We start from the raw sequence: 20,794 nt of genomic DNA, 5'->3' as shown, positions 1-20,794 counted from the left end.
CTGTTACAACTCCACAGGGAACAAGTATGGGACAAAGTGCTTTGTCATATAGAAAGGAAAGACCTCTGTCTGTCTTTCTTGTAACTAAATATCCACACCCCCTGCAAATCTACAGAGGACTTCCCAAAGTGGGTTTATAACACCCCTGTCTCTAGTCTGTCAGTTGAAGAATCAGGTTTATTGCGAAAGGTTAATGATGCCTCCTTCTATCAGACCCTAGACACATCAAATGCAATCACAACAAAACCAGAGAAGTCTAAAGCACAACCTTCTTGTTAATGCCTCTCATGACCTCAAAGGCCTATTTATACTTTGGGGAATTTCTCATTTCTCTGGCTATGGCTCTTATTTCTCTCCCCAATCAAAAAATATTGGATAAATGGGACTCCTGAAAAAATCTAATGCACTAAAATCAATTTCCCTTGAAAGTATATATTTTACAAAATTAAAGAAAAGTTTTATTGAAATACCAAGAAAAACAAAGTAGAACCTTTAGACAATACACAGAAACCTTCTAACGAGCAACTGTCTCCCAAAGATTCAGGTAAATTTCTAGTCAAAGACCCCTTCTCACACTGTAGTTCCTTCAAATGAGTTTCCTTGCTATTCTCAAATATAGCCTGCTTCATTGCCCTCTGCTAATAGAGTGGTTCCAGTGGTAAAGTTCACTCTGTAGTCCCCAGTAGCTCCCAGCAGGTGTTACCAAGTTTTTATACTGTCTTGGCTCCTTCTATAGATCCATTATGTTCCCAGCAGGTGACATCAAGCCTTTCTCCCTTCCCTCCCCCCTTCCTAGCTTATAGGCTCAGACTCACAGAATTTTGAAGTGGGAAGAGGCCTTAGAGATTATGTAATTCAATTCCCACATTTTACAGATGAATAAGTTGAAGGTCAAAAAGGGAAAGACACTTTCTCCAGGTTCACACCACAATAAGCGGTTAAACTGGCATTTGAATCTAGTTCTTTGGATCCCCAATACTTATGTTCTTTCCACTATATCAATGGTTAGTTGAGCCAAGGGGCTCACAACAGGGTTCCAAAAGATTTTACTAAAAGTTATTTAATAAGGGGAGGCTAGGTGGCGTAGTGGATAAAGCACCAGCCCTGGAGTCAGGAGTACCTGGGTTCAAATCCGGTCTCAGACACTTAATAATTACCTAGCTGTGTGGCCTTGGGCAAGCCACTTAACCCCGTTTGCCTTGCAAAAGAAAAAAAAAAAAAAGTTATTTAATGGTGCCTTAAGCAGTAAATTGCCCAATTATCCTACAAAAATAGTTTTTTAAGACACAAATTTACATATCTGAGGCAACATGTTTGCTTTGCAGCAATTATCAATACCTCCAACATCTAAAAATATCACTATCATGTGCACAACTTTGATCATACAGTGATTACATCAAAATCTAACCACTTTCAACTATACCCAACCCATCCCTGTAATTTCTCAACACATCATCAAATTGTTTCCAAATTGCCACAAGAATTTGACATGCAGGCCAAACCTAGTTACAACGGGTGGACAGGTACATGCACATACTCTCAACTGCATTCTGTATATCACACCAAATAACTCCTATTTCCTCTATTATTCTGTAACCTCATCAGCTGTGTAATTACATGATCAAGATATTGCCAATGTTTGTGTTCTCAAAGTACAAACAGGCTCTTTGAAAAACCATAATCACTAAAGCATATGCACCACCAGAGTTAAAACTGTCATCTGGTATTAAACCAGATAATGAAACTTGTTCAAATATAAAATTCCAATATCAATTTTACATGTAATCACTATGTTATGTTAAACAACTTGCAAGTTGTAACATATTTCATTAAAATGTTATTTGTATCCAATAAATCTTATATAAGGAAATTTAATATGAAGCTTTGCAAAAAATAGTAAGAATATAAAGTCTTGTTGGATTGTTTTAATTCACAAAATATTCATATTTATAAGTTTTATAAGTTATTTTTTGAATATCATGATTACAGGTAGAAAACATTAAACTTTATAATTATTGATATAAAATTTAATTTGGAGTCTTCGGAAAGCAAAAGTTATCATTGTGGTTATTGCAGGTACTTAATGGGTATATAAAATATTATAAGGCATAGTATATTAAATTCCCCTGGGTGTTCACAACATTTTTTTTGTTGAAAGGAGTTCTCAGAAAAAAGAAAATGCTCTGGTTCCATATTAATCCCAGAAGATGGGTCCAGGAATAATTGTCTCTTACTGAACTTCACAGTCTGACATCCTGTAGAACTCTTGAATATAGTCTCACATAAACATACCTCACTTGCTCTTGATTCATAGAGTGTCAATAGAATACCTGTAATCTCATTTTTTTGTGCTATATTAGATGCCCATCTTCTCTTCCAATCAAACAATTCATTGATATCTTATTAGTCCTATTGTTCTCCATTGTTCTTCATTGGTCATATTTTGTAACCTGCCCACATCTATCAAGCAACTCTGATGGCCTCTATATATTCATTTTTCATTCTTCTGAAGCAGTTGTGTTCCATATTACGACGACACTGGTAGGATGTTAGCAATCTGAGAAAGAGAAAATAAGAAAGAAGTCTGAATATTGTGGGCCTGAATCTCCAGTAAAATAGCTTCTGCTTTAATTGCTCTCTCCTTCACCCACATGTTCAAAATTTTATTTTCAAGTTTCTGCTTAAGTTGTTCCCTAATTTTTAATGTTTTCCTATAATACTATGATTCATGATAACTTCTATGAGATTCATGTCTATTATCAGTTGAGTGCAAAGGGGTTAAAATGAAGGAATCTGGAATGGCTTGAAATAACATAGCTAAATAGAACAGAGGTTTGAATGGCTTTCTAAATTAACTAGAATTTTATCCTGACTTGGGGGCTCTAAGCTATTATCAATAGCTTAGTATGGTTTTGGTTGAATTAGTAACACAAGCTACTAAAAAGCAAAGTAGATTGGTCATGTAAGTTAAGATCACTTATCCTACCCTTAGCAGAATAAATAAATTTAGGAAAAATAGAAGGCAAGAGGCTTCCTCAGTAGCAAATAGTCATAGAGTTTACAATCTTCACTTTTTTTCCTTTTCTGTGAGGTTACTATTGTTCTTTGTCTCTGGTAATGGGAATAGTTCCAGCATCAAATTAGGAAAAATCTTATCTCTCCATCTCCCCAACCCTTCCTACAAGGAGCTAAGGAAAGTGAACTTGCCCAAATTTGTAAGATGAGGAAGCTGTCCGGCTGTTTAAATCTTCAAACCTTGCCAGACAGTGTCACCTGCTGGTTACAAAACGAAGGAGTTTTTCTCCATTACATGATAGAGGTTGGAGTTTTATTTCATCTTAGATAGACAGTTGCTATTCTGCTACTCTTATAGTACTAATACTTTTTTTTTACATAAGGACCAGACAGCTTAGCAAAAATACAGTAGCCTAGAAATGATGATTCAAAAAAATCTTGATATGCTTCCTTGACTCTGATACCTTGAAGAGGATTCCAACAACTTTGATTTTCCCTCTTTAAAAAAACCTATGTGGAATCATTCAAATCACTCCAAACCATAAAAGGTCTCCATTAGTTACCAGCCCTCCTCACAAAGAGTGTTTTTCTAACTCCTGGCCAACAATGTCATTGGGAACACCATTCATTCTCTTAAAGCTCCTTTAGTCCTTGCTAAAGGATTGACTTAACTTTATTGCAGTTGGACAGAATAACAGGATCATGCCATGATCAGCAAGAAGGGTACAGATAGTCAGAAGCATATAGGGCTATATAGGTTGGAAGGGACCTAAGAGGTTATTTTATTCAATTTCTTCATTTTAAAGGTGAGGAAACTGAGGTTCAGTTATTTGACCATAAGCATATAGCTAGAATCCAGGTCCTCCTATCAACAAAATTTTCTTCTGTCAATTTTTTATGGTGGGTTTGGTAGGTAGGAGAAAGGTAGGCCTGTGATTTCATTGATATAGAAAACTCTTAATGAGGAAATTATTAGTGATTAATAATAACAGCAAGCATTTGTGTATCATATTTAAGGGTTGCAACATAGTTTATATATGTTTAACTCATTTGATCCTGAAATCAACCCTGTGAAGTTGGTACCATTATTTTCTTCATTTAAAAGAAGAGGAAATAAACAGAGAGAGAAGTTAAAAGATTTATCCAGAGTCACCCTGCTAGGGAGAATCTGAGGAAGGATTTAAACCCAAGTCTTTTTAACTTTATCTGCTAAAGCACTCTAACCACCAAAACAGGTCATTACTTATTCTGCAGTTTATACTCAGAAGATTTCATTGGAGGTACTTTAAGGTTAAACCAAAGGGCACATCGCCATTTCTTGCCACTGAGGCAAAATTTGTACTCAGATCTTGCCAGTAAAATCTTTAGAATTTTTTTAAGTTCTTCATCTTAACTACATTGTAAATTCCTATAAGACTCATTGCACAACAACCAAAGGCAGAAGAATAAAGCAAATATTTTCTCCAAGGAAGGTACAGAATTAGAAATGCCCATTTTCCTTTGTACTATTCCTCTTGCTCCCTGGGTCTCAAATAGTTTATATTTGGTTATTCAGTCTATAGAGCAGCTAAATGGGCAATGGATCAAGTGCTAGGCCTGCGGTCGGGAAGATTCGACCCTAATTTGATTCAGTTCCTCATCTGTAAAATGGACTGAAGAAAAATTGAAAACCCACACAACAGTATCTTTACCAAGAAATTCCTAAATGAGTTCATGGAGAATGAAGACAATGGAAACAACTAACAATTCATTCGATATGAGGAAATTATATGATACTGTATGGCACACAGTTACATCACAGAATCATCATCACTCAGATAAAACACTTTTCTCTTCACAACATTGAAAGATGAGTGATGAAGGTTTTATCCACCCCCATTTTATAGATGGGAAAACTAAGACTGAGCAAAATTAAGTGATTTGCCCAAAGTTTCACTGCAAATGAATGGAAGAGTTGATGCTAAAACTCAAGTCTAGTTACTCAAAGTTCAATCAGCTTCCCAATATACCAATGCTGAACCAGTATCCTGATGTATATCTGCCCACTGGTCCCAAATGGCTATGGAGGAGAAAGAGGCTGCTGACTTTACACAGTACTCCCTCATTCAAATCCAATTCACATGTATGTCATGGTCTTCAGGAAACAAGGACAAAAATATATCACAAAGAGAACCATCTCCCTCATTCAGGGTTTTAGCTTTGCCGAGGAAGCCAAGATCACTTCCATTTTTTATTCATTTTTCTTTTTTAATTTATTGGGGTGGGGGGGTTGCAACGCAATGGGATTAAGTGACTTGCTCAAGATCACACATTTAGATAATTATTAAGTATGAACTCAGGTCCTCCTGATTCCAGGGCCAGTGTTCTATCCACTGTACCACCTAGCTGCCCCTTTATTCATTGTTCCAAACTCTGGTGCTTCCTTTTCTTTACTTCTTTCTTTGCCCCTATAGGACTCGATTGTGTGTTTTCTCCCACATTTCTCTGCCTTTGAATAAATTGTGAACCAAGGCCAGTAACATCCACAGCCCCACCTCCTTCTCTTAGATTTCCTAGTTTCCCTCAAAGCCCAGCACATGGTTCTCCTCCTCTATGAGGAGATTCTTGATTCTTCCACCTGCTGGTGTCTCTCTGAGGGTACCTTGTGTTCACTTTGTCTATTTTTTTTTGTACTAGTTGATGCTGTTGGATTTAATTGATCCCATTTACAATTAATTCATTTTTTTCCTGAAACTGTAGAAGTCGTGATTCTTTGACTTTTGAACTTATTTCAGAAATTTAGCTGGCCTATATAAGTTTAGAAGTTTAGTTCTCCTGCTAATTAATGCCTCAAGGAAATGTTATCCTTGACAGATGTAGGTTGGATACCAGGGAGTCTGGTTTAGTATCTTTATACCATCAAGCTATCCTTCATGTTTATCTGGGTTATCATCCAAAGAAGTCTAATAAACTATCTCTAACTTTGCAGGTTAGATATTTTATATATTATATATAGATATAGAGATAGATAGAAAGATATAGATAGATATTTATATATATATATATATATATACACATACACACACATATATATACATGCACATATGAATGTTTCTCAGTCACAGTGTTGTTGACCTCTCATTTCAGTTTTCAACCAATAACATTGTACTCCATCCCTCAACTCCAAAACCAAACATTGATTTCACCATTTGTTATGTCAAGTTTGTCTATTCAATCATAACTTACTCCTCACCAACAAAGTCCTATTCTTTGTTCTTCACTTCCCTAAAAACTAGAAAACAGAACTAGATGGTGCAGCAGATAGAGCACCAGCCCTGGAGTCAGGAAAACCTGAGTTCAAAACTGGTCTCAGATACCTGACTCTTACTAGCTATGTGACCTTGGGCAAGTCACTTAATCCCAAATTGTCTGGCATTCAGGACAATCTCCCTTTGTCTCATATCTGGCCACTAGACCCAGATGGTTCAGGAGGAGAAAGTGAGGCTGGAACTTAGCACAGCAACCCCTCCCTCAAATTCAACTCACATGCATGTCAAGGCATCACCTCCCTGATGTCATGGTCTTCTTTAAGTAATATTACATAAGAGAGCTGCCTCTCTCATTCAGCTTTGCTAAGGAAGTCAAGATCCTAACTAATGGTAAATTCATGTTTTTCTAATAATCAGTTGTACTTGAAATTTTGTATCTCAAATTATCTTAATTTTGATTATAGCATGCGTGTGTGTCCGTGCTAGTCAAACCCTACTGAAGGGCAAGATGCCTTGAGGATGGAAATCCCCACTGCCTAATATAGTTATCTCACATGTGGTAGGAACTTAATGTTTGGTGACTGATTAATTCTTCTTCTTCTAGCAGAGACTACTCATGATTGTTTCTTCTCTAGGCAATTTTCCTCATCTATAAAGAAATTATAAATATTTGGGGATTATAAATGCTTGTTACCAAAGAAACAAGCAGCAAGTTGGCACCCCAAAATTCAGGCTGCAAGACCCTGGTATGGGTGGACTAAGGTTATAATTGTGTCTGCCTTGTAACTCTCAATAACATACCTTTTTTGGATGAGGCTAAAAGGAGCCCACCTTATTCCTGAATTCCTTTCTGGGGAGGAATACATACAAAAGCAGTGTCTGTATTAAATTTTTTTTAGTCGTTAACATCTTTGAATCATTTTTAATTAGGCTTGTGATTACTTTCATCCCATTTCCTTCCTGGCATTTCAAGTTTTTTTTCCTCCCCTGGAGAAAATACTTGCTTATCCCTTCTTCCTTTGGTTATTATGCAACAAGTTTACTTTTGGCTGGAAGTCACAACCCTGGAGTTCCCAGCATCCTATTAAAAACAATGCAGGATGTGTGTATGCTGTGACCTAAGAGCAAGTGTACGCTTGCAGGGCTATTTTGCACAACCAAATTCCCTTACATTGAGAGTTTCCAAGCATCCTCCTGTACATTTGACTGTCCCTGTTTCAGTATCTTCATTTTTGAGGAAATTTTGATTCTTTAAAAGAGCCTGGAGGTGTATGTACACACACACACAGAAACACACACACCCTCCTAATGGCTCCCCCTTATCCCCCTCCCCACACACAGTCACACCACACCTGGAGTCTCTAAACGCAAATCTGGCAGTCTTTCTTAAGCCCGAAGTTTTCTTTCTCCTCCACTATTCACATCCCAAGAACAACTTTTGACTTTAAACTGGTAATTACTCACTTGCACCAGTAAATAACGGAGCTAAAAATAAACATCACCTGAAACTTGCTTTCTATCCTACATGGACCAAATCTTTCTTTGCTTGGGCTGGGGGGGAAAACTCACCCTGCACTGCCCCCTGCTGACCAATCCTAGAAGAGGATTCAAGGGAACAAAAAATTTGAGAATCATGGACTGAATAGATGCCCCTAAGTGACCCAATAGATCATTTTAATAAATTTAAATAATAATTATCTGGCTGAAAAAAAGCAATTTTAGGTTGCATTTGAAGGTTTCTATTATTTTCCTCTCTCTCATAATTTTTTCAAATAAAAGCTATTGAGCTAGAGTCACAGAAAGAGTGTTTTTGCAGAGTTGCAAAGGGACCCAAGCACTTCTGTGAGACTGTAAAAATATAGGGAAAGGTTGCAAGGGCTTCTTTTAAGCAGAGAAGACAAAGAAAACCTATTCCTTTCTTAAAAGGAACTTTTAGTTTCTGTGCAGAGAAAACAACTCATATGGAAGAGACAGAGGGGTTCAACTGCCCTGAAATGTCTTTACTAAAATGCCACCATCAGAGTCATATCTTTGGTACAATAAGCTACTTTTTGAAAATTTAGGTCCTCCCTAAGTGAACTAATGGACAAGGTTAAGCTACTGGGGAAGAGGAGGGAGGTGGAAGATGGAGAACTAATGCTAAAAATAGAACCATCCAAGGAGAATACTAGAGTATTAGAGGACATAACACAAGAATACTCAATGTTCGAAGTAGGCAAAAGAGTTCCCACAATCATAGATTTTCAAATTAGAAGCGATATCACACAGAAGCTCTGGAGGGAATATATATTAAGAACCTTTTATTGTTGAATCATTTCAATTGTGTATGACTCTTCCCTGACCCATTTAGGGTTTTTGTGGCAGACACTGGAGTGGTTTGCCATTTCATTCTCCAACTCATTTTATAGATGAGGAAACTGAGGTATATCAAGGATGAAGCGACTTGCCCAGGGTCACACAGCTCCTGAGTGTCTGAGGCTGGATTTTGAATTCATAAAGATGAGTCTTCCCAACTGTAAGTCAGTTCTATCCATTGTACCACCTAGCCACCCTATTAAGAACCATATGTACCATTAGCACTGTGCTAAAATAGCAAGCAAAGAAAAGTAAAAACAGTCCCTCCCCTCAGGAAGTTCACAGCCTAATGAGAGAGATAACATGCAAACAGCTATGTATAAACAAGCTATAAACAAGTTAAGTTGGAGATATGCAACAAAGGGAACAAAGCATTAAGGGGAAAAGGCCTTCTCAAGGTGAGATTTTAGCTGGGAACTTGAAGGAAGCCAGGGAAGTCAAGATGTAGAGATAAGAAGGAGGAAATTCCAGGCATGGGAGACAGTCAGAGGTCAAGAGTTGTAGTATCTTCTGTGATAAGCAGAGGCCAGGGTCCCTGGCTCAAAGAAGATGGGGGGGGTGGGGTAGGGAAAAGTGAAGAGAGTAAGTTAGAAGACTGGGAGGCTAAGAAAGGAGTCAGGTTTTATAGAGTGACCCAAAATCTTAGTGAAATTGGATTTCTCTGTATTTATTTGATCCTAGAGGTTTTAGGAAACTTTTTGAATAGGAGGTCATCTCTTCCATAGCAAGAATCTACCCTACAATACACCTTACAAGTGGTCATTTGGGCTTACTTTGAAGGCCTCTAATGAGGGACCCATTAGCTTCTTTCAAGTCCTATCTAAAATCCCACCTCTCTAAGAAAACTTTCCCCTCCCATTTAATGCTATTGCCTTTCCTGGGTTGCTTATCTCCAATTTATCCTGTTTATCTGATAGAAAGTGTTTCCTTCCACCAAGCCTGAATAAAAGAATGAATGAGCATTTATTAAGACTTGCTATGGGTCAAGAGAAGGATACAAACACAAAAGAGGATAGAGAAGGATACCAGGACACAAAACTGTCCCTGACAAAGAACTCAACATTCCAATAAAAAGAGACAACACATACCATACAGAGGAGAATACATAGATGGACCAGGAAGAATGAAATCTTGAGGATGGCTAAAAAAAGTTATTGGGCAATTGATTATTGCCTTACCTTTTCCAGAAGCAATAGTAATCTTGGTTGGGTTACAATACTATCACCAGTTGTAGGGATTTTTCATCAATAAAATAAACTTTGGGGTAGGAGAGATCTGGATGGGAAAGTAGGGCAGATAGTGTCTTTGCAATTCCATTCATTTCTTCTGGTTCTATCTTATAGACTCTAGAGTAAAACAGAATGAAGTTAATCCCCTTCAAAATTAGTCTGTCAAATGCTTAAAGAGAACTATCATGTTTCTTCTAGGTTCTCTCTTCTCCAGATTAAGTAGCCCCGGCTCCTTCAAAAGCATGATCTTGGATCTTTTAATAAACTGGTTATATTGCTCAGGACTTTTTTGCAGTTTATCCATGTTCTTCCTAATATGTGACACCCAGAACTGATCACAGAAGAATAAAGGTAAATTTCCTCAACCTCACAGTTAAGGTTAGGGCCTGCTCTGCCCTTAGAGAATACCCTACTATATACAGCTGCAGGAACTTTTTTTTGCTTTTCAAATTATTTTCAGGTGCATTCAATATTCACAACAATCAACAGCCCCCTGAGGCATTTAAGACAACTATTATTTTTCCCATTTTGCACCTGAAGAAATTAGAGATGTTAATTTAAAGTTACAAAGCTATGTAATGGCAAACTTGGGAAGAAAATTTATGTCCTCTGATTTAAGCCACTGATCTCTACCTTACTTCATGCTTTCTCCATGATAGTTACTTTCTTCCCTCTATAGCATCTTGAAAATAAAAAAATTAAATGAGAGGCACAAAGTGCTTAAGAGTTTAGGGACTTCCCTCCCCTCCACCATTTGTATAGAAGCTTGGAACACCTATGTCACAAATGCTTCCATAGAATGGAAGATTCAAGCAGACACCTATCTCAGAGTTCAGTTTGATGACATCTTTAAACTTGGTTTTCAGGAACTGTTTTTAGAGGCTTCTGGGAGAGCAGAGTCAGAAGAGGAGAGTTAAATCTTCCATCTTGTCTGTTCATACAAAAGCACACACAAGTTTGGATTATTAGGTCACCTCTAACACAAGGCATCCTTCCTCCTCCCCTGCAGTCTCCTGTGCATAGAGATTCTTGTGGCAGAATGGAGTGGTCCAATTTGTGGGGTACCCAAGAGATAACTACAAGCTAAGAATAGTAGATGAAATAATGGAAGCAAATGAACCTGATCACTTCCCTCTCCATAAGTCTCCATTCCAGGTGAGAGAGCATCACTCTCCCTGAATTCTGTCTCTTATCCCTCATAGCCAGGGGAAGAAGTTAAAGATGGAAAAAACTAATTCTATCTTGAGATTTACCTCCAATAGTAGATACTTAATCAATGTCTGTTGATTGACTCCCCCTTTTGCATGTAGTCTTCCTCTTTAGGTTGTAAACTCCTTTAAAGTAGGGATTGTCTTTTTATTTGTATTTGTAAACACAGCAACTAATACAGGGCCTGACATATCATGTTATCATTCATGTTCATTGTTTCTTCAACATTGACATCTGCTGTCCCCTTCTCCTTTTGCCTTCAATCGTTCCCAACATCAGTTCTTTTCCAATAACTGGCATATAATGTTGATTTTTTTCAGTTGTGTCCAACCTTTCATGACCCCATTTGGGATTTTCTTGGCAAAGATACTGAAGTGGATTTCCATTTTCTTCTTCAGTTCATTCTACAAATGAGGAAACTGAGGCAAACAGGATAAAGTGACTTGCCCAGGATCACAATGCTGCTGAGTGTCAGAGACTACTGTCTCAGCTCTTCCTGTCACTTAAAACAGCATTCTATCCGCTTTGCTACCTAGCTGCCACTAATAGTGTATGTAATCGACTTAAAAAATGTTTAATAGACATCAAAAATGAATTATTTCTCATCATTGTTACTGTACATTCATTGCTATCCCCTTAATCCTTTTAATAAAATAAAAATTTTGGTGACTGTAAATCCTTTTTTGAGAATTTCAAGATGAGATTTTTGATCTCTTAAAAAAGATAGGAGACCATCTGGCAAAAGCAGGTGAGGAATACTGATGTTATACTCCTAAGCCAAGCACAAGTTTTCACAGACAGAGGAGCTTATAAGCAGAAAGATAGATGAGTCCTTGAGTCAAAAGTAGACCAAGCTTGGTCAGGAACAAGCTCCTGAAGAGATCAAGTTACACAATGATGCCCACTCCTAAAATCCTATAAAAAGACACTCACTACCCAAGTCAAAAATTATCTTCTACTGTGCTGAGGGCTGGGGGGAAGGAGTCTCTGTGTCCAGAACAGTTAGGTACAGTCAGGAGGACCTGAGTTCAAATGTGACCTTAGATACTTGAGATTTACTAGTTGTGTGACATTATGCAAGTCATTTAACCCCAATTACCTTGGGGAAAAAAATTCAAGGAATTCACCATCTAATGACATCCACATCTAGAGAGTGGATAGAGTATTGGCCCCAAAGTCAGGAAGACTTAAGTTCAAATTAAGCCTCAGAGGCTTACTAACTGTGGGATAGCCCATATCTCCCAGAGTTGTTAGGTATATTTGAAAAGCATTTAGTAGGGAAACAAAAGCCCAAATAAAATAACCCCTGCTCTAACTTACAGACTACTGGTCAAAAAAGAACAAAAAGGAATGACCATGGTAAATACAGATCATTGACTGTGCCAAAATAACAATAATAGTAACATCATAATTATTGGTATTATTATTATCATCTGTCATGAATTAATTTATTATTTCTAATGTTATCATTTATTTTTAATGTGATGGCTTTATTATTTGGTATTCTTTATTATTTATAATTTAAAGTTACAAAGCTATGTAATATTTAATCATCAAATGTATCAGTCCCAGTTAATTGTTCAAATGACATTTAGCAAGACAATCCTTGGTTCAACATTTGACCTGGAATGATAAATTCCTTGTAGTGACCTAATTTCTGATCTTGTTTTCTACAATTTTTCTACAATTTTCTCACCCTTTCCGATTCTCTTCATTCCTCCAACTGAGATATCAAGTACTTTATCTCCATCCACACCAAAAGTTTCTACAAGGTGATAATGACTCAATAAAAGATTACCATCCCCACCTTCCTCAGCATGTCCTTCCAGCTGCCAGCTTCCTTGGTTGCCTAATTGTCCTTCACACCTACTCCCTTCCCTAAGTAGCATGCCATTCACTGAACCTTCTCAATAGGAAACTTTTTGGTCTGGTACTTACAATCTTCACACTTCATCTTTCCCTTCCATCAATCAATAAGTAGCACACTGTGCTAAACACAGGGGATTAAAAAGAAATGCAAAAGACAGTCCTGGTTCTTAAGGAATAAACAGTCTAATGGGAGGATGACATGCAAACAGCTATGTAAATAAAACAAGAGAGATGCAAAATAAAATATAGATAATCAAACAGAGGAAAAGCACTAGTATTAAGTGGGCTTTGGAAAAAAGCATCTTGTAGAAAATGGGATTTTAGCAGGGACTTGATTGAAGGAAGTCAGGAAAAGTCAGGGACAGAGATAAGGAGGGAGAGAATTCCTGATGAAGAATAGCAAATTCTAGCAAAAATAATAACAAAAAGGCATGGAGAAGTAGAATGAAGTCCTAAATTTCCTAAATGAAGGAACACAAAGATCCCCCTGTTGCAGTAAGGTATACAAAAACTAGAAAGTAGGAAAAGAACAATTGAGGGGAAATTGTGTTTCTGAGTACCTCAAGATGACTGGTTTTTGCTTTTTTGCTCATTAAAAAAAGTAATTTATATAAGTGTCAAAACAGCTGCCTAGACTATTTGGAATTTTTAAATAATCCTAACTTTTTAAAATAGATTTTGAGAATGGTCTTGTATATAACAGTAATGTAGCAATAAATGTGATACTTTATAATATCCCTTTCCCTCCCCTCTTCCATATGTTTCTTAGATGTTGTATATCTATGATTGAATTTTTTTTTAAAAAATCTGTAATGAATGTTTACTTTGTACTTAAAAAATAAAAGTAGGAATGGGTTGAGTTACAAAGGGATTTGATGACAGAGAATTTTATATTTGATTCTGGAAGTGACAAGGAGCCACTAGAGTTTATTAAATTGTGTGGGACAAAGGAGAGGTGATACCGTCAGACCTGAACTTTTGGAAGATCAATTTGATATCTGAGTGATGATCAAAAGAAATGATCAAAAGAAAAAGATGTGTCAGAATTGAACATACCATAGGAAGTATGCTATAAATCATGTTTAAGTGGGCTTTGGAAAAAGCATCTTGTAGAAAATGGGATTTTAGCAGGGACTTGAAGGAAGTCAGGAAAAGTCAGGGACAGAGATAAGGAGGGAGGGAATTCCTGATGAAGAATAGCAAAATCATGTATAAGTCATGGTTAATCTACTTTTTAGTTATGTAACTAATATAGATCTGGAATGAGGAAGATTTGTAATTTTGAGCAAGTCATTTACTCTCTCTGTTCCTCCATTATCTCATGTGTCAAATTAGACTCTCTGGTCTCTTAGATACCTTCCAGTTCTATATTTTGGTAAGCCATTTGTGAGCCTCAGTTTTCTGATTTGTGGATCCTTGCACAGCTCCCATATTCATTGCAAGATCAAAGATTTAAACCTGAAAGGGACAATAAAAGTCCCTTTTAAAAACCAAGGTTCAGAGAAGGTAAGTGATTCACCCTAGCTCATGCACATTAGAAGCAGCAGAGAAAGTATTCAAAAGAACTGACATATGTGATTGCTGAAATATTATCAGTGATATTTGAAGGATTGTGGAAAAGGAGAGAGATGCTGCAGGATTTTATTTTTAAAAGGGGGGGAAATTCATCTACAAACCATAGACCAATGTACTTAATTTCAATTTTTGGCAAATTTCTAGATTAGATCATTAAAGACATAAACACCTAAAAAGGGAAGTGGTGATTACAAGGTCTTGAATAGGTCATTTTGGACTCACCTTATTTTCTTTTTTTTTTTTTTGGACATGGTTTACTGAATATCAAAGAAACAGAGTAAATAGAGTTTACTTTTATTTAATAAAGTCACTTTATCAAGGTATGGAGAGCTGTGGATTAACTGATAATACAATTAAATGGATTTGGACCTGGTTGAATGGCCAAACTCAAAGTAAATGTATAATATATTCAATGTTATGATGAAATGATTGCTGAATTTGTAGATGATTCAAAGAAGGGAGGAAGAAATAACCCTAAGGATGAGTGTCAGGATCCAAAATTATCTTGATAAGACAACTACTCTAGAACAATGTACTAAATCTAATAAGATAAAATTAAAATAAGTATTGTAAAACTTTTTATTTGGGTTTCAAAGAAATCTATCACAAAAGTACAAGATGAGGAAAGGCATTATTAGAAAGCAATATTTCTGATAAAATATCTAGGGGTTTTAGTGGACAAGTTCAACATGAGTCAGCAGAGTGATAGGGCAGTCAAAAAAACTAATAAAAATTTGGGCTTCATTTAGAGAAGCAAAACTTTCTGGAATAAGTAATAGTTAGCCCCTCTGTATTTTGCTCTGGTTTCATTTCTGGATGCCACAGTTTAGGAAGTATATCAGTAAGCTAGAGAGCATACAGAGAAGTGAACAAGATGATGAAAAGATTTCAATCAATCTTATATGATTATGAGTAAAATCCATGGTTCTAAGTTTATTTGTCTCTTCATTGGTGGAGACTGATTATTCAATGATCTTTGCCTATGTGAAGGAACAGAATTGACAGGACCTTAGGGAAAAAAAGATACTACTAGTCTTCAGACTTCCATGTTTAGGAGAGAAGACAAATGATTTTGATCTTTCTTCAGGTCCCTAAAGGGAGAGAAAGAAACTGAGAATAAGCTGACATATAAAGAAGTCAACACCTCAACCATAAATATTTAGGTAGGTGGAGTAGAATACTAGCTCTAGGTGAAAGGTCTTAATTAAAATTTTTTTTAAAAAAATACAATTTGGAAAAAGCATAAAACCTAAAGATAACCTAGGGAAAAAAGTAGTGAACTTTGGTACTTCATTTTTCCTACCTACCAATGGAAACTTACTAGTTAAGCACTAGATGTCATTTGAATGCCAGATGGAAAGCAAAATTGGCAGCCTCATGGTGTAACCACCAATATGCTGAACTTTACTTCATTAAAGTTTATAGAGTGCTTAGAGATCCTGGATGAAAAGAGTTAAAGAGGTGCAAAAGGTATTTTTTTAAACCCCTATTACTAATTCACCACTGTGGGACTGCTCACAAAGAATTGGGTATTTTTTTTAATGCCTCATATTTTTAAGGCACCATTTTAGACTCTGCTGCTTGCTTTGGAAGACTAACCCAGAGTTTAATAAATGTTTCTTTTGGGAAATCTTCCTTGATTTTCAGACGAAATTGTACTTTTCTTTGTTCTACACTGTGCAGACATTTCCCTCCCTCTCTTCCATTTCTCCACTCCCTTAGATTGCCTTGAAGACTCCTCTCCTTGAAGAGCAACATACATTGAATACTTAAGAGACAATAAGGCTTCCTTTTCTTCATCCAGCTCTACACACCTAATTCTTTTAATCCTTTTTTCATAAGCTAGTCCCCACAGTCCCTTAATCATTTTGTTGCCTTGCTCACAATTCCCAATGCACAGAACTCTAGTATGTTGTGGTTATCCTGAATCCACAAAGCTAGAGTAAGCTGTGGTTTTTCCTCAAAGCTAGAATAATATGGTATTTTCATTCTAACAAATCCCAGGGAGAGTTGTTTCTATAATAGGACTGCTTTGCTAATTTAATGTTATCCAATATTATTAATTATTTAAGTCAATGAGCATAGCTTGCACTTATTCCTAAACAGAATGTTAGCTCTCATTACACCAGACTACATCTTTGTTCTCCCTTGCCCTACCAATCCCCCAAGAAAAATACAGTGTCAGAAAAGTGGAAACAGTCCCATGCAACACTACTGCAAAATAAGTATATGCTTGTATTAGGCATAATTAGCCATTCCCCCACACCCTAAATCTAACTAAGTAGCTTTCCTCTTCTGTACCTCATTTCGAATTTACATGGACAGTTGTAGGTATGCCTTCTTTGACTCAGTGAGGATGAGTCTTCTTCACCAGTCATTTTCTAGCTTCCCACATAATCATTCCAGGGTCACACTAACCAAGATAGCTTCATTTGTCCCTTGTACTTTAATTTATGGTAGGGTAAACCCACTTTAACTTATTATTAGGAAGGGACTAACCCCAACTCAAAGGATAAGTAGTAGAGGAGTTATTATACCCATTTTACAGGAAAGTAAGATTCTGAGAAGTTATGACTCTGACCCTGTAGCAACTAAAAACTTGAGGAATGATTTTAATTCAAGTTTCCTAACTTCATTGCTCTATAATACTGGTTAATATAATTGCACAAAAGGATAGTCATTCCTTAATACAATTAATAGGTTGACACCAACTCATTAATGGATTCTTTGAGCTGTCATTCATCTATTTGCAAGTATACCAAACTGTATTATCATTCATGCCACATTTGTCTCACACATAAGAGCATCATAAGAGACCAATTTAGGTTAAGGGGAGCAAAATGCAAAGTACAAAAGACACTAATAAACATGGTGTGTGCAGAGAAAGGCTAAGAAACTGGCTGATCTTAAATGGAGAGTAGGGATTGATAAATGAAAGGAGTTAAGTTTGGATAGTTTGAGGCAGGTGGGGAAGAGAGTAGAAGTTATAGAAAAGAAAGATTATTAATACAAAGATGAGAAATTTTGACCCAATTTTACAAGAAAGATGGAATTAATGAAAATTATTGTCGAGGGGAGTGACATAAATTCCCTATGTAGGAACCTTATTCTGGTAGTGATGAGAAAAATGAAGTAGAGGGAAAAAATTAGATTCTGAAGGAAGATAAGCTTGGAGGAATCCAAGGAAGAGATGAGAGCCTAAAGCTTAGTGACATTGGCTATGGGGAGTAAGAGACAAATTCATGAAATATTTAAAAGATTTAATAAGATTTGATAACAGGCTCTATCTAATGATAGAGGGGAAAACTGAAAATGACTCCCAGATTTCAAATATATTTAATTAAGGAAATGAAAATGCCATTGCCAGAAAAATTAGAAAGGAAAAAAAGTCTTTGAAATTAAAATGCTGGGCAGCTAGGTAGCACGGTGGATAGAGCATCAGCCCTGGAGTCAGGAGTACCTGGGTTCAAATCCGGTCTCAGACACCTAGCTGTGTGGCCTTGGGTGCTTGCCACTTAACCCCATCTGCCTTGCAAAAAAAAAAAATGAAAATGCTGACTACCATCTCTCTCGATGGATTTAATGATACTGATTCCAATTCAATTTCAGTAGTGTTCCATTCAATATTTGAATATTTTATATATTGTCATCCAGAAGAGAGATTAATATGTATGACTTCAAAGAACAAAATTAATAACAATGAATAGAAATTATAAGGAAGTAGATTCTGACAAACTATGAGGAAGTGCTTTCTAACAATTATCAGTAAACAAAAAAGAAGCCTTCCATTAGTGAAACTGTTCAAAATGAGTCCTTGTGGGCAATGATGTAGAGATTATTCTTGCATCAGGCATGGACTTAAGACTAGATGAGCTCTACAGTCCCTTTCAATTCTCCCATTTTATAACTCAGTGACTAAAAAAATGAACTTAATGAGGTCCTGAGGAGGAATTAATGAAATTCCAGCTCTCAAATAAATAAAGTATACTTGACCTATTGCTTTGTTTCATGAGAACCTGTGCTTGGATAACTGGGAAGGAAAGGGTCTCTTGTGTAGTACACCACTTGTGGATCTTCTGTTGAGACTACTTTCTTACTACTCTTTTATTTGCATATTTACATTCTTTTTATTAAATAAAATTCTCACAGGCTTCATGATTTTTGAATGCCATTTTGAAAGATGCTGTCCTCACAATGAACCCAATCAGTAAGTTCTTCAAGAGAGACTCATTAAAAAAATAAAATGGAAAAAAAAACAATCCGGGACTGTAATTAGAAATCAAGAGAAATCCACATATCCTTCATGTCTCTGTCCAGGCTACTGCCTTAGAAATATTGCTCTGAATATTGTAATGGAGAGATTCAAAATGATGTTTGTACATGCCCAACCTATAAATCATTCAAGGTATAGTTTAGAAATGAATGGGTGGGGGAAGGGGAAGATAGGGTGATGATATACCAACTCAGAGGCAACTCACCTAATGGAAGTCATGGCAGTGCTACTGGGAGCCATTGGGATGGCATCGTTGTCCATCTGTACAGAATGTGGACTTGTTTGAATTTTCTGAAGTTATTATCTCATTCATAAGGTACAAAGAGATTTTATCATACAAACTGGTGGTCCTATTAGTACTGGCTGTGGAAGAGAATGAATAATTGTATTATGATCAAGAAAGATTTCTTAAGGGAGAAAAAAATGTCAAAAACTAAGCACTAGAAAAAGGGCTCAGTTATTGTGGTGAATAATGGCAGTGATTACTATGGATCTCAATTTCTTATTACCACAAAAGAAAATCTAGATTACCTTGATGATGTCTGGTAAAGTAGCAGAAAGAATGGATATAATCAAGAAAATCAATGAGATTTTTGTTGATAAAAACTTTGTACCTTAAGATCCATTTGATGACCCAGCTGACTTACCAATTTTTGATTAATCACCACAATCAACCAAGGAACAAGTAGATAATAGTCAGACAGGAGCAAATGAAGAAGTAGATGATTTCAAAAGGAAGATCAGCCAATGGAATTGAAGAAATAAGGGCTGAGGTTGTTCTTTATGAAATGGTGGGAGATTTACCTAATGTAGATATTAAACTTCCAAAAAAATGTCCTATTTATGTGCAAATTGAATTCAATGACTACAGATGAAGATCTGGAAATAATATTTTCAAGATTTGAGCCCATAAAAATCTATAAAGTTATTCATGTCTGGAGTAGAGAAGAGGCCCTTTCTTGTTTATTTATTGAATTTGAAAAGAAAGATCATGAAAAAATCCTTTTCCAAAATGGAGAATATGCTTACACATGATAGATGAATATATATATATAGATTTTAGTCAGTCTGTTACAAAAGTTAAAGGGAGAGGGAAAGGTAGAAAATAAACCAAATATGATTTCAAATAATATGAAAAGGACAAGGAAAAAATATTCTAAATTTTCTCTCAAAGATAAAGTAAAAACCCAAACAGGATACAAAACATGATCTTGAGCTGGACAAAAAGAAGATTCCAACTTATAAATTTTCTCTAGTGTGACTTATACTGATCAAGAACTTGTACAGATCCAATCAAAACAAAGATCACTTAAATCTTTTAAAGTAAATTTTCAATTGATACAAACTATACAGGACAGTGAAAGACTTAAAAAATAATTTTTTTTTTTAGTTTTCAAAAGAAAAACTGAAAGGGAATTTATCTTCTACCCCCACACAGGGGATTTTTACATTTTAAAAATGAAGAAATTGAGATTTCAATCAGAGGGAAACATGATTAATTCAGCATCTGAGGAATCACAAAGTTAGAATATATGCTTTTTGGGATTAGGATCATCATTATATGAATGAAAAACCTGAAGTTAAGTGGACAAATCTCTTTCTCCTACTCCACCAAATGCTACTGCCTTCCCTCTGAGATTACCTTCATTTACTCTGTAAAGCTCTTGTAAATACCTGTTCTCATACTGTCTTCTCTGTTAGAATGTGAGCTCCTGGAGGGCTTGTTTTTGCCTCTCTTTGTATCCCTAAATTCTTAGTATGGCATCTTCTTAAATTCCAAAGAACCCATGATGAAAAATGTTATCCACCTACAAACACAGAACTGCTGAACTCTGAATACACATTAAAGCATATATTGGGGGGGGGGGGTTGGCAAGACAATGGGGTTAAGTGACTTTCCCAAGGTCACACAGCTAGGCAATTATTAAGCATCTAAGGTCAAATTTGAACTCAGGCCCTCCTGACACCAGGGTCAGTGCTCTATTCACTATACCACCTAGTTGTCCCCATAGCATACTTTT

At 36.3% G+C, this 20,794-nt stretch overlaps 1 long non-coding RNA gene and 1 pseudogene across 1 annotated transcript in view; one reads left to right on the top strand and one right to left on the bottom strand.

Annotated features, from left to right (window-relative positions):
• Positions 1-1,923: 1,923 nt before the first annotated feature.
• The window catches only part of LOC141497594 (uncharacterized), a 48,826-nt gene continuing 29,955 nt past the window's right edge, over positions 1,924-20,794 (bottom strand). Inside the window, exons 2-4 of the long non-coding RNA XR_012471370.1 lie at positions 18,979-19,136; positions 9,797-9,964; positions 1,924-2,557 (exon numbers count right to left, since the gene is read on the bottom strand). This is a non-coding gene — a long non-coding RNA (uncharacterized LOC141497594). The remainder of the gene's footprint in view (positions 2,558-9,796; positions 9,965-18,978; positions 19,137-20,794) is intronic.
• On the top strand, positions 19,164-20,034 carry LOC141496898 (peptidyl-prolyl cis-trans isomerase-like 4 pseudogene; annotated as a pseudogene).

Source organism: Macrotis lagotis, chromosome X, assembly GCF_037893015.1.
Source record: "Macrotis lagotis isolate mMagLag1 chromosome X, bilby.v1.9.chrom.fasta, whole genome shotgun sequence".
Lineage (NCBI taxonomy): Eukaryota > Metazoa > Chordata > Mammalia > Peramelemorphia > Peramelidae > Macrotis > Macrotis lagotis.
This window is presented reverse-complemented; position numbering and strand designations above follow the sequence as displayed.